The sequence below is a fragment of the Lagenorhynchus albirostris genome, chromosome 8 (genome assembly GCF_949774975.1).
Source record: "Lagenorhynchus albirostris chromosome 8, mLagAlb1.1, whole genome shotgun sequence".
NCBI classification, from domain to species: domain Eukaryota; kingdom Metazoa; phylum Chordata; class Mammalia; order Artiodactyla; family Delphinidae; genus Lagenorhynchus; species Lagenorhynchus albirostris.
Window position 1 is genome coordinate 33514552 of NC_083102.1, and position 14957 is coordinate 33529508.

The following is a 14957-nucleotide window of genomic DNA, read 5'->3' on the forward strand; positions in this document are numbered from 1 at the left end:
GTCCTTATGATTAAAGAAAACAGTGAAGTCATTCACCTTATCAAGATATCTTTTCACATTTTCCTCTTTTTTCCCCATGAAGAAATTGTGACTTCTAAAACTCTCGAACAATCTTTCAAAATCTTTCTTATTTCATTAAAACCATGTACAAATATAATGCCTACTTAAGTTACTTTTTAAAACTTCTTTTTACAAACTTTTCTCTTCCATTCAGCACCCTAAGCGTGAGTATGAAAATGCTTTGAATCAATGTGCTGGTGCTCTTAGTGTGGTCTGTGTCCTTCTTTTAGATTATGACGTATCACATATCTGATCTCTTTCATGTGTAGATCCCAGTTGGGAGACAGTTCTTGAGGGGTTTCCCGTGTTTCCCCATGACTTGTGAGCAGAGTAACTGACAGCCTTTGTTCCGGAATATCTTTTCAAGGATGTCTGTATAATGAACAACGCTGGAAGAATAAGAGATAGTGTCTGTCAGAGCAAAAGGCAGATTTGTTTACTGTCCAGTATAATAAAGATAATGCCACCCTCTCGGAAAAGGTCAGGCATGTTTGCTTCCTTGCAGACTGTTATAAAAGGTTGTGATCCCCTAAGCTCAGGGTTCCTCAGCTGTAACACAAGCCCTCTGTGTGTGCAACATTCACTTGATGCCTCCACTTCACGCATGTGAGATGCGGGAGGCAAGGGAAGTTGATACACACATCATGGTGCTCCTACTGCTCGCTGTGCCATGAGTTATGACATCTTTTTTCTGTGTGATTCAAGTATTGTGTTTTCTGCCAGCATCCATGAACATGTGTCAGCCTAACTCGCTAATTTGCAAGTAGGGTAAAATCTTAAACCCTTCACAGTTCTTGACCACACTTATATTTTTCCATTCTATAGAAATAGTAAGAAGTATAGTAAGTCAGTTCTATACTTACTAAAAATGTACATTTTATAAATATATGTTCAGTGGTTTTTTTAAAAGTCAGTTATACAAGCATTTGGAGGTACAAACATTGAGCACCGTCTCAGATTTTCCTGACTATTCCTTCCTTCTCTTGGTTAGCATCTTACCTAGGCTGGGTTGCCCTTCCACACCATAGGATGTGGCATCCAGCTTTCCAAGCATCTGCCTAAAAGCTAGATGATGAAACTTTCAAGTTAGATTGAGTTAGCTCCCCTTGCAATGGAAAAGTTTGGGCCATATTGCTTCAAATATTTCTTCTGCCTTGTTCTCTCTGTCTTCTACTTCAAAGTATTCCAATCAGGCTAAAGTTACTGGGTTTGATATTGTGTCACAGTTTTTGAAGATATGTTCTCTTCTTTTTTTTTCATTGTTTTTCTGTTTGCGTTTCAGTTTGGATAATTTCCGTGGATCTGCCTTAAAGCTCACTGATGGTTTTCTCATCTGTGTTTAGTCTCTGTTGTTCCGGCCAATAGTTGGGCTGTATTTGATGTTTCTTGTAACTATGGGCATCAGAGGCTTCAAATTCCTCCCGTCACGTTGTCACCTTATTTTTGTCTCCCTGCTTGGCTTTGGTGCTTCCTTTTGTGCTGATCCTCAGAAAAAGTCTGCCTCTAGAGTTCGCCTATTTGTACTCGACTGTTACTGTTACTGAAGTCTTATTAGCTTGGTGGTAGGATGTGGGGCAAGGGGAGTATTTTTGAATCTTCTAATATAAGCCTCAGTCTTTGGACTGCACGGGGGTGTCTGTGTCTCAGGGGTGTGCCTTGTCCCCGCCCCCCGCCCTCTAACCCTCTCCTCAGCTGCAGCAGTTACCTTCCAGTGCTCTCAATCGATAACCTTAAAACCCTCTCCCTTGTAGATAGCCAAGCAATGCTGTACCTGCATTTTTGATCGTGTTCTAATGTCATTTCTCCAATCAAGCTCTCTCTTTCTTGTTATAAAACATCTTAGTGATTTTTCTTCCAAACTTGAAAGTCCTTTAAAAGATGGATGCTTCAGTGCTGTTGTTGTTCAGGACAGTGTCACATGAAAAATACCAAAGTTTCATCTTGTTAGCCTCAAAATAATAAAATGCATATTTTAAATAGGTGTCTAATTGCATCCCACATCTTTTTAAGTTGAAGCAATTCTTTGCTATTGATAAGTTAATTATTATTGGGGCAATTTAACCTCATCTTCATTGTCAAGTTCATTGTTGGGAGCCAAGAGAGAGCATCTGATCTGATGTAACGCTAGATTTTTCAGTTGTTTTGAATTTCTCTTATTTTTTATATACTTTAATAATGGCATAGCATTTATTGTTTTTATGAACTCATATGTTCACTGTTGGAAATTTAATTTAAACATATCATACATTTTATAGGGTAAGTAAAGACTGACATAAGTACATTTATATAAACAGAATTATTGGTACTGTTAAAATTATATTGTGCCTTGGATACTCTATGAATGTGCTTTCAGGACAATTGTGACTGAAGTTAAACTAATTTGGGAGAGACAGTGATTTTGTGTGTGTGTCTGTGTGTACATGCATGTGTGTAAATAAGACAAATGAATAAAACCGCTGGTTTATTAAGTTACAAACTCAGTTATCAGAAACCAGATGCTCAGATTGGTCCAGCTTCTAGCTCCTTTTTTTTGTTTTAATATTTATTTATTTTTTAATTAATTTGGCCGCACTGGGTCTTAGTTGCGGCATGCAGGATCTTCACTGCCGCGTGCAGGATCTTCATTTCGGCTGCGGCATGCAGGCTCTTAGTTGTGGTATGCGGGATCTAGTTTCCTGACCAGGGATTGTACCTGGGCCCCCTGCATTGGGAGCACGGAGTCTTAACTGCTGGACCACCATGGTAGTCCCAGCTTCCAGTTCCTTTGATGAGTATGATATTGAGAAGTTGACATCAGCCTGGTGGAATTTGCCTCTATTTTGATGATCCCTTGACTTTGAAATGATTATAGTACTTATATCATTAGTTTCTATCATGATAGATCATTTCATTCATACATGATAGTTTAGAATGTTTTAATTATTTTACTAAAATTCTTAAGACAGGCCTATATTATTAGGATTCTGTAACTTTTGTTTTTGTGAAAATGTGATTTTAAAAACAAATGAAAAAACAATTCCTCCTGCCAAATCGTTGATTTACTCTTACTCTCTAGAAGGGTTGATCATATGAAGCTTACCCCACAGAAATGTGTGTGCAATTTGTGGAAACATAGGTCCATAGGATCATTTAGGGGTTTACTGCCAGAAGTCAAGGAAGATTCAACCCCCAGGTTAGGAGCAGACCTAAAGTTTTCCAAAATTCCTGGACATTGATAAGATTTGTCAAATAATCAAATCCAGTCTTAGTAAAGAAAGGCTATATTCAAATGATTATTGCAAAAGTAGGGAAAGGGACTACTGCAATAGGGAGGACATGGCAACCGTAGCATTCGGTGAAAATAATTTTCTTCTCTATCAAGAGGGATAAACAGGACTGGAAAAAACTGGGTGTGTGGAAGTGGGATGAAAAAGTGGCATGGTCTGAGAGTAAATCAGAGAACCTTTTTCTATGAGGCCAGTCTGTTCTCATGAGGAGTTGTATGCTGGATGGGGATGAGGGTGGGTCAAAATTCAGGTCTCTGAGAGAAGGGGCCAAACTTAACCAAATTTCGGTTAACCAGCATTTTGTCCTGATTGATCTGTTGAAACAAGCAGTTCAGCTAATTACTTATGAGGCAAAAAAATTGGAATGTGGAGGGTCTGTGCCTGGCTTTGTTATAGGTAAATGAGGTGGGAACAGAGATGTATCATGAGTCTTAACTACGTCATATGGGGAAGGGTGTCCTCAGAGCACAAAAGAGTGAGGGGATTTCTTAACCTTCACTATTTTCTTGGAGCACAGGGCTTAAGAAAATTTCAGCATTGTGAGATTAGAAATTGTTTTCTTTATTAGCTCTAAGACTGACTCTGCAGCACTTGTGCTTGTATCTATCTCATGGGCCTCTTGGGCCTTTACAACCTCGAGTGTTGTGTACAGGGCCCTGGATTGCATCTGGGCTGAAGGGAATAGAACTGGAACAGCAAGACAGGTGAAAGGTGCGCTCTGTTTACTGGCCTGACTCCTGGGTGGTAAACAGCACGGAACTTCTTTCATACTTTTCTTCCTGGGGAAGGGCTGCAGTGAATGCCAAGAATAGCTTTCTCTTGAAGACTGTCCTCTGACCCTTTGAGGTTTGAGATGTTTGGACATAGGCAGTGAACATTTTCTTCCACTTTGCTGTGGATAGAATATTCAGTTTTGAATAGTTTTCTATTTTTTTTAACTGACTTTTAAATCCTTCTACAATTCTAATTAAGCTCATTTTCATCTCAGGAGCTTGGCTAGCTCTAAGGCAAGAAATAAAGGATGCTGGCTCGCCAGGCCAGCCTTCCTAAGCTCTCACATCTCTACTTGAATTGATTTGCATTATAATGCACATGGGCAGGAAGATAGGTAAATTGAATGTGTGATTAACTGAGCAAAGAATAAAGCCCATATAGAGTTAACATTATTGCTAGGCTACTTGCAGGTCATTTCTGAAGGATGGAAACAGGCACTCTCTAAGAATGAATGTATGAAATATGATGATTATCTTATTGAATATAAAACATTTATTACATCATCCAGTTTCTTTTTATTTAACATGAAATGTGTTAAACAATTTCTAAGATGAGAGCTAATCATGCTATGTGGAGGTAGTCCAGTGCTGGCGAAGTGGGAAACCCACTGGATCTGGAAATGATCCTTTTAGTACTAAGGAGGTACGGTACAATAATACAACCCTACCTGGGATGCTAGGATTTTCACATAGTTCTGCAAAAACTGAATTAATGGCTTTTTAAATATATATTTGGCCAAAATGTATGTCCTATCTTTAATTGGGTATGGGGGAGTATTAATGCAGCCAGAAATATCTATCGTTGAGAAAAATGGATCCTAGATGACTTAAGAAGTAGCTTTGTGAGAACATGTTTTAAAACATCATCCTGGGGCTTCCCTGGTGGTGCAGTGGTTGAGAGTCCGCCTGCCGATGCAGGGGACGCGGGTTCGTGCCCCGGTCCGGGAAAGATCCCACATGCCACGGAGCCGTTGAGCCTGTGAGCCATGGCCGCTTGGCCTGCGCGTCGGGAGTCTGTGCTCCGCGACGGGAGAGGCCACAATGTTGGGGGGCCCGCGTACCGCAAAAAAAAAAAAAAAAAAGCATCACCCTGTACATAAGCAAAATGTTTTGTTTGTCATATGACAGGCTGCATGACCTAATGGCACCCAGAGTAAACATCCTTTTGACATTCATTGTGAATTCGGGTTCCCTCATCCTTGACGTTTTGTACAATGCTTTGATAATTTAAATATCACCTTTAAACTTTCACAATACAATTGTTCAGATAAAGTTTGTATTGATCATAACAATACATATATAAACACTTATATTTCATTGTCTCTTTCTATGTAAGGGTGTCCAGGGCAGATTTTGCATAGTCAAGTTAATAATATTCGTGAATCTGCATGATACTTCTGGTTTATTCTCAGTCTTGGTTCCTTCCACTTTATTAAAACGAATCATAATAAGAAAATGTTTATTTCATAGGGAAAAAAATCCTATCTGTCATTATTGGCACACCATATTGAGTGAGATTAAGCGGTGTTTTATAATTGAATTATGTACAATAAAAATGCTGGGAATAATGCTTCTGTGTGTTAAGAATGAAATCATATCTCTAAAATATGTATTTTTAATAAATAAAAGGTCTATCAAGTCATTTCTAAAAAGCAATGTTGCTGATGTTACACATGCTGAAGACACATGAGTACAAGTAAATTATGGCAGAAAATGTTTTTCCTTGTCAACGAATTGCTAGACTTCTGGAAGACATGATCTTTTTTAATGAAAAGACATAAGAATGGTCAATTCTAATACCTAATTCAGCATTCAGCTATGACTTGAGGGACATATAATTAGTATATGAAATTTAAAACATTAAGGTTGATATTACTACTTCTTTGTTGTCAAAGTAATTTTTAATTACTTGCTAGAGATCTCAGAATATTACTTTCAACAAGTAAGTGAAAACACACATGATATATCATTTGCCTACTTTAAAATGTGGGATTTAAAATATTTTTTTCATTAATTTATTTGTAATTAATTAATTTGTTATTGGCTGTGTTGGGTCTTTGTTGCTGCGCGGGCTTTCTGTAGTTGAGGCGAGCGGGGGCTACTCTTCATTGCGGTGCGCGGGCTTCTCATTGCGGTGGCTTCTCTTGTTGCGGAGCACGGGCTCTAGGGTGTGGGGGGCTTCAGTAGTTGTGGCACGCAGGCTCAATAGTTGTGGCACGTGGGCTCTAGAGTGCAGGCTCAGTAGTTGTGGCACATGGGTTTAGTTGCTCTGCGACATGTGGGATCTTCCCAGAGCAGGGATTGAACCCGTGTCCCCTGCATTGGCAGGCGAATTCTTAACCACTGTGCCACTGGGGAAGTCCCTGGGATTTTAACTGAATTGCAATTTCTCATTTTTAAGCACATGGTCCTAGCTATCAAAGGTAAAAATCAAATTTCAGCCAGTCAGCATACATAAATGGTCGAGGTGGTATGATACAATAACACAACTCGTAGGTTCCATGAGATTCCCATGCCTGTTAATTTCATAGATTCCCAATGCCTTTTAATAAGTTTCTAGGGACTTCCCTGGTGGTCCAGCGGTTAAGATTCCGCCCTCCCAATGCAGGGGGCCCGGGTTCGATCCCTGATTAGGGAACTAGATCCCACTTGCTGCAACTAAGAGCCCACATACCACAACTAAAGATCCGGTGCCCAGCAAGGAAGATCCTGCACTCATGAGACAGCAAGGATCCCGCGTGCTGCACCTAAGACCTGGCGCAGCCAAATAAATAAATACTTAAAAAAAAAAAAGATTTTAAAGAACAAGAAATGATACAAAATGAATTCAATCATGTGGTAATTCCAACAAAAATTTAAAATTCTACAAACTTACCGGATCTGGTTACTAAACCATATTTTTGTGTGTTTGTTTGTTTTGCTCAATTTAAAATCTCCAAGTCCCCCTGCTTTTGACTTGTAAAAACAGTATTAACTTTGGTCATTTGTTTTAATTGCAAAGCTGGTGAGTGTATTTACCTTGTCAAAGAGAATTATCCAAAATTTGAGTTTCCTTAATTCATGCTAGAGAATTATCTAACAAGGTTGCCTGAGTCTGAGGGTCACCTGATTTTCTCTGGGAATGTAACTTTGTTTTACTTAGAATTCATGCTTGACTAGAGCCCAGGCATTTGACAACTCTGAAAAGTTGGAAGTTAACTTTAAAAAGTAAGGTGTGATAACATTCTTTTCTGTCCAGTAGAAAATTTAACTCTAAAAATTACATATTCATTGAGCCAAAGGATTAATCAAGCTTGTAATTTCCTAATCTTATTTCACCATTCTTGTTTCAAGGGCTGTACACAAGCCCAGTTCCTCTCATCTTTTTTGAACTAGCTTTGCCATCCTGCTGGTTCCCTCATTATTAAGTTAAATAAGACATTGAGAGGTGCTCACTATTTATTGGTGAGAATTAGGTTTCTTTTAATATTTTGAGAATTATGATTTAATAACCTAATGGCTTTTAGAAATAAAATAAGTAGAAATATAAGCAGAAAAAGAAGCAGAAGGAGGAGAAGAGGGGGAGAAGGAATTAAGTATTTATCTCAGATTATTCTGGATGGTGCATTCATTCCAGTTGTGATAAAATATTATAAATCTTTTAATCAATAAACTGAAATTGTGCTGTCCAAGAATAACTGCTCTCTTTCTCTTTTTTAAGGTATAATCCAGAATTGGAGCACATACTTAGAGAGTAGACTTGCATTAAATCAAGTAATATCTGATATAAAACTTTGTGGGAAAGAGGCTTTTTATTCCTTATTCAATCCAGCTCTTACTATATTGGACAGGTTCTGTTGAATCCTTTCCTGTCAAAAATTTTAGTGAGTTTTACTGTGTACGTATGTTTGTACATGTATGTATATTTTGTGATTACATTTAAGATGTTGATTGCCCACAGAAAGGCTTTATGGATAAGAAGAAAAGTTTTCAAATGATGTTTAAAATTGCATTGCTCATCAAATCAAAAGAAAAAAGACACCAAATGTTGGAGTTTAAAGACAGGAATGCTTTGATATTAAACCTAGAGAACTTTGGTTAAATTCTTTCTACAATAGGTATGAATGACACCATACCTCCCTGAAATTAGTATTGAAAAAAAAGACACACACACACATGCAAGCACGCATATATATATATATTTCCTCATTGAGGATCTCTTATATAAAAAAGGTCTGCATATAAAAGACAGTCCAGAGACATCTTTGAAGGTTCTCTTTCAAAGCAGCTTCGCTTTCTCATGTGTCTGGGGATTTCTGTTATTAATTGAAGTTAATTTTCTAGGATATCAGTTTGCCATGCACGTGGGAAAGATTGATAGCCTCTTCGATTCTCAAGAGCGTTGAAAATGACACTGTTCCATCACCGGGTGCCTTCACTTTTATCATCACAAATCAAATTATAAACATCGGGGCAACCTTGCTGGAATCTGGCTTCGGGAGATTTCCATAAGATTAATTAGGCGGCCAAAGCAAAGATGGTAAAATAGAAAGGGGGAGGGGTGGAGGGAGGAGGGAGAGTGGAACCATTCATTCCTCACAGAATGGAAAGTCAATTCAACAATGGGTAATTAGCGTGGGCCACAGATTCTCAAAGGCACTGAGGACACTGGACTCTTTCTCGCACTCTGATGTTTAGTGCCGTATTGTGGACCCCTCATTTAATTAGTGCACTTTGATACCCACAGGAGTTTGAGGCTCCAGGGCATGCTAAACACAGACTGACACCAGCAAGCTTCTGCCTCCTTCCACTCTAATTAGAGACACAATGAGCTGCAAAGACAATGTTTTACTCCAAGATTTCTTCTGCAGATACCTCTGGCAGGAAACAATCGTTTATTTTGTGTCTATATTGGTATTCAGATTAAATTGTTAGCATGCAAAAGATGAGCTAAGGGCACATATCTATTAAAAATGCTTAGCAGGGTTCAAAAATTATGGAAGCAATTTGTGAGAAAAAATGTATTTTCCCTTTTGGAAACTGTTTTCTGCTGGTCTAATTAAAATAAACTTTACACCAAAATGCAGGTTGCATTCTAAAATAAATATCAGTACTTTCTTAAAATAGCCATAAGTTCTATGCCTTAAACAAATGGTTCTAAAATTATCTAAAAGGGAGAGGGAGGAAAAAGAGGGGAAACGCCTCTCCTCCTCTGACTTCAACTGCATTGAAATAAGTAGTCAGCACGGGGAAAATGACAGAGGTCATTTTTACAGGAAGATTGCTAATCTGTCTAGGGCTCTTTAAAGAAAGCCCTGAAACATTTCTCAGTGCCAAGTTAAAAAAAAAATTTATAATGTTAGTTTTGATGGACAGTTCCATGCTGATTGGAAGAATATAAATGTCCCAAGGGAGACTGCATATTGAAAATTAATCTCAGCATACACAAAATACTAGTATGTGTTTCTTTAACTATACACAGTAAATTCAGTGCCCCTAAAATTTAAACATAAGACAAATATTTCTCTGTGGTATTATTGTGTCTATATTTCTATAACACAAAACCAGCTTGTAAAATAAAATGTTGCAAAGCACGGTCAACCAAAATTAATCAGTGCTATTACCTCCTTATGTACCTATATGTCCACCCAGCTACTTACCTGTCTGCCAATCTGTATCTAACTTTTGAGAAAATGAAGCCAAAAAGCCTCAAATGAAAAAAAACCAAAAATCCATTCTGAGATTGTCTCCACAAAACGAATATGTCTTAACTAACTTTCGATGCCCTTTGATACCAAAAATCTCCCCCCGCCCCGCATGCCCTGTATTATTCATTATGAAATCAGAAAGGAAAGACATTGTTTTTGTAGGAAAGTGGCTTGTTCTGTTGCTCAGAGTTACCCTGACACTTTCCACAGATATTTTTTCAAGCCCCATTCTGAATTTGCGTCTATGTAAGGATCGGTGCAAGGATTATTAAATAGGTTTCATCTACAGTGCCGAACCCAGTAGATTGTGAGGATTTCCTGGGAGGACAATTTTAAGAAAGATTGTGTATTAGTGGGAAGGAATGCCATGGTTATTTACTAATGCCTTTCATTGGTTTGCTTTGGGGTGAAGTGAGAGTCAGAGAACACAGGAGTGGTGAGATCAGCTCCATGATTTTGTCAGCTCTGCACGGGACTGAAGAGTCAAAGGTTTAGACCTAATGTGCCCACCGTGCCAGTTACCTCGGGTTCTTTTACATAGTGCATAGAATTCGTGCCCAAATCTAGGAATCTAGTGGAGCCTGTCCTACCTATGTGCCTCTCTGGATAGACTCATGGCATTTTAGATTCCATTTCTTAAAACTACAATCTCCTTTGGGCATTCTGGCAGATTATGATCTGTCATTAATATACACTAACCTTGCCTGTGAATAGTGGACATGTCCCACATCTGACCTGAATCTCAAAGTGAGACATCTAGGCCAACAGACTTTGATAATGGTCTCAATGCGTTATTGATGAACTTTTCCATCTGAAAATGCCCTTTTATGTTTGAGAAGTTCAAAAAGTCCTAAGTTAGTCACTAAGAAGCCATCGCCCTGCTCAATGTCCTCTCATGGTTTTTGTTGGTATTCAGAAAATGACAAGAGTATGCTGCCCAAGTGTGGGGAAAAGACTATACCTACGAAAGCAATATTAAAAACTCACAATTAAGCCTAAATTAAAGAAAACTTTCTTGTCTGTTTTAACCAAGTAGATATTTTCCAAGCACTCAATGACTATGCTCCTATTAAGCATTTTAGAAAGTGATGTACCTATACTTTTTGGGAGAGAATTAGCAGTAACAGGTACTATATAACTGTTAGTACTAATACTTTAGTTAGCACCACTTGAAAGCAGAATCCTGTCTCCCAAAGGAAACCTATTCCCCATCTAAGTCACTGAAGTAACCGCTGAATAATTAGCTAGCAATACCTTACATATTAATGTTTCAAATCATCCATCACTCGAAATCCTGTATTCAGCCTCAGCACACTTTCCTAAAAAAAGATTCATGCTTCCAGCTAAAAAATCAGGGGATTCTTTCAGATATAACAGAAGACAGTGTGCTCAACGAGAGACAATCAGTCCCATTTTGAATAGTTTACAAATGGTTAATATGCTTTCATACTTTCTGTATGTCCTATTGAAAATCATCTCATCTATTATTGACATGCACTAGATTATAGGTGCTTATGGGAAACAATTTATTTTTTAAAGCAACAGACTAAGGAGGAGTTCCTTGAATCTGCAACAGCCATAGAAGAGTTGAACTTCATTGGTCAAAAAGGTGGGTAGTATTCTCAAACCACCTATTTGCAGAGTAGAATTACATTACATAGAGTTGTATTTAGACATCCCTGAAGGTAGACGAATGTTAAATGCCATGTAGCATTTGGTTAAATGTGACAGCATGGGGCACCACGCTATGACATTATTTTAGATTACAGGCTATGCCAAAAGCCATTTAACAGCACTATCAGGAAGAAGTGAAGGGACCCCAATGAAAGGTTTCTCTGCTCATCATACCTGCCTTTTAAAGTTTCCCTTGTTTCCATCAGCCTATTTTCTTCCTGTTCTTCTCTATCTTCCCTTTTCATTTAGAAATTCATTTCATTCCCTCCTGTATTCAATGATGCTCCTTGCTTCAGGGGCCCTTTATAGTAATTTATTCCATATGCTTATTATCCTTTGTGTAAAAGAGTTTTTTTCTTCTTTTTTCCTTGTTCCCAACTTTCTAATATTCAGATCATATCTACTCACTTCTCTGGTCTTGAAACATAAAGAGTTTGCTTGGATCAATTTTATCAATCCACCTTATAATTTTTAAAACTTCAGTTGGGTTACATGAAGTCTTTCCTTTTCCACTGAGAATTTGCTCAACTTTCCCCATCTTTTCACATAACTTAATCGTCGAGATCTGGTATCATTCATATAATTGCTCCACACTGTTCCCCTGAAGAGCAATTAAACCTTGCAAAGGTTTGGTGACCAGCACTGTTTAAATTATATAAGGCAAGGACTAGAAAAGTTCTATCAATAGCAATACTATAATGCCTTCAGTTGATGAAAGACCTGACTGCCTCAATTTATATTTACTATTACTAAAAAATATTATATCATACACTTCAGTAAATATTTATTATCTATCACTTGACAATTAGAGGAGTTGTGTGTGTGTGTGTGTGTGTGTGTGTGTGTGTGTGTGTGTGTTTTAATAATCCAGTTAACCCCAAAACAGACAAACTTTTTTTGTAAAACACATCAATGCCCAGATTTTATTAGGGTCATGCCCACACAGTTTGGAAGGCTGGTTTAATAAAATCACATGAACTCATCTCCCAGAAGGCTTATTCAAGCTTCCCCTGCCCCATTAGATAGTATTGGTACATTTTAAGTAAACAGATATTTCTTTTTCCACAAAACTTCCCGCCTCTACCAATGAGTCTGTTTATTTCCAAATGGTAAAAAGAGGGATATTAATGCACAAGGAAGACAAGTAAACAAGAAATATGCCCTCAAAGCTACCTTTAGATAAGGCACTTCTAAGGTTTTTTTTAAAATCATTTACTACGAGTCGTCCCTCAGTATCTGTGGAGGATTGGTTCCAGGACCACCGCCCCACCCATACGAAAAGCCATGGATGTTCAAGTCCCTTATGTAACATGGTGTAGTATTACATTCTGCCCTCCTATTCAGCGGGTTCCGCATCTGCGGATTCAGCCAATCGCGGATCTACCGACCCCAGCGTCGACTGCATTCAGCAATATCCAGAGAGTGGTTCGCTGCCTATGGAAGTCTAAATTGTTGTGTATTTTTACAGGGTAATTATTCATTCATTGAATTGATGTTTATTGAGTACTTACTGTATACCATGCACTATTCTAAATACCAGGAATGTAAAATAAACAACACAACATATACACAGAAAAATCAAATAAGGAAGAAAGCAAATGGCAGGACTTCCCTGGTCGTCCAGTGGCTAAGACTCCGTGCTCCCAACACAGGGAGCCCGGGTTGCATCCCTGGTCAGGGAACTAGATGTCGAGAGGAAGATCCCACACGTGGCAAGGCAGATCCAGCGCAGCCAAATAAATAAATAAATAAATATTAGAAACAAAAAAGAAAGAAAGAAAAAGCAAATGGCAAATGCTAGAAGAGACGTAAATGGCAATGGGGTACCTGAATGACTGGTAGTAGTTGAACACAGGCACTCTTTGGGGAGCTAATGTTCCAGCCGAGCCCTTGACAAGGCTGATCAAAAACGTTGCTTGACATAACCGATGCTGGATTGACTTAGGACAGCGAGACCGTTTATTTGTGAGAACTTCCAGCACTATAACTTGTTTGCTCTGCGTCAGTCCCAGATCCCCACCCCTCCTCCATGTGCCTGACAACAAACATTTCCTGCCTGCTCTTTTCCTGTTATTTCAATTATTTATTATTTTTTAGAAGATGTTGGGGGTAGGAATTTATTAATTTATTTTTGCTGTGTTGGGTCTTCATTTCTGTGCGAGGGCTTTCTCTAGTTGCGGCAAACGGGGGCCACTCTTCATCGCGGTGAGCGGGCCTCTCACTATCGCGGCCTCCCTTGTTGCGGAGCACAGGCTCCGGACGTGCAGGCTCAGTAGTTTTGGCTCACGGGCCTAGTTGCTCCGCGGCATGCGGGATCCTCCCAGACCAGGGCTCGAACTCGTGTCCCCTGCATTAGCAGGCAGATTCTCAACCACTGCGCCACCAGGGAAGCCCTATTGCAATTATTTAAAGCAGTTTGTTAAGTTTCAAGACAGTTCCCCTCTCCTCCACCATCCTGCACTTGCCCCCCTGCCCTCACCCATACTATCACCCCAGCCCCGCCCACAAAGCAGTTTTTAACAAGTCCCTCCTTCCCTCCCCAGCCACTGGCCGCGGCATATCAGAGCTTTGTTCCTCCATTCCTTCCCTGAAACAATTCTGGCTAACACTAGGCGTTTCCGTCTGCTGCAATAGTCCCTCTTAATAAAGTCATTCCTTACTGAAAAAATAAAAGTAAATAAATAAAATCATTTACTACTTACACATTTAATTGAATACCAGTTTTGACATAATAAATATTGAAATGAAGTCTTAAAGGTATTGGATGATGGAAGCTTTAAAAACATCTTTGTTAATGGTGGATTCTTTCTCAAAAAGAAGAATAGTGCTTATTTTTAAAAGCCTTGCTATGGCCTTTACTTAGTATGAATTAGGTGACTTGGGAAAAACTAGTTCTCTGATAATAACTGCATTTACTTAAAAATTGTTCAAATGAAGTTAAATTATAAAATGATTATTTTTAAAGACAATGAAAAAAGCCTTTTAGAGGTTTTTCTACACCCAGATGTCTACAAATTGCTTGTATGTAATATCCAGTTTTAAAGCTCTGAATGAATATGGATGGAGGGCAGTGTGCAAACTGCCCAGATCTCATATTATCTTAATGACTCAGCAGCAATTCTCACCCACCTCACTGTCCTGTACTTTCTGAAACACCACTTTGATGTTCACCATTCTCCATATAGAGACAAGGGACCCCACATAAGAAATTTCAGCACAGACATTCTTTTGACTAATACCCACCACTGAAATGACTGTATTTTTAACTTAAGAACAAAATGATGGGTAGTTTTGGTGATGGGGTCAAAGAAACACCGTTATTTTTCTTAGACCAGTGGTTCTCAACTCATGCTGCATATTAATATCACCTGGGAAGCTTTAAAACATGCCAATCTCCAAGTCTAACCCCAGGCCAATTAAGTCAGTCCGTGGGCTTTGGAATTGATGTTTTTAAGCCAGAGTGATACTAGCGGCAATCAGAGTTGAGATGCATTTAT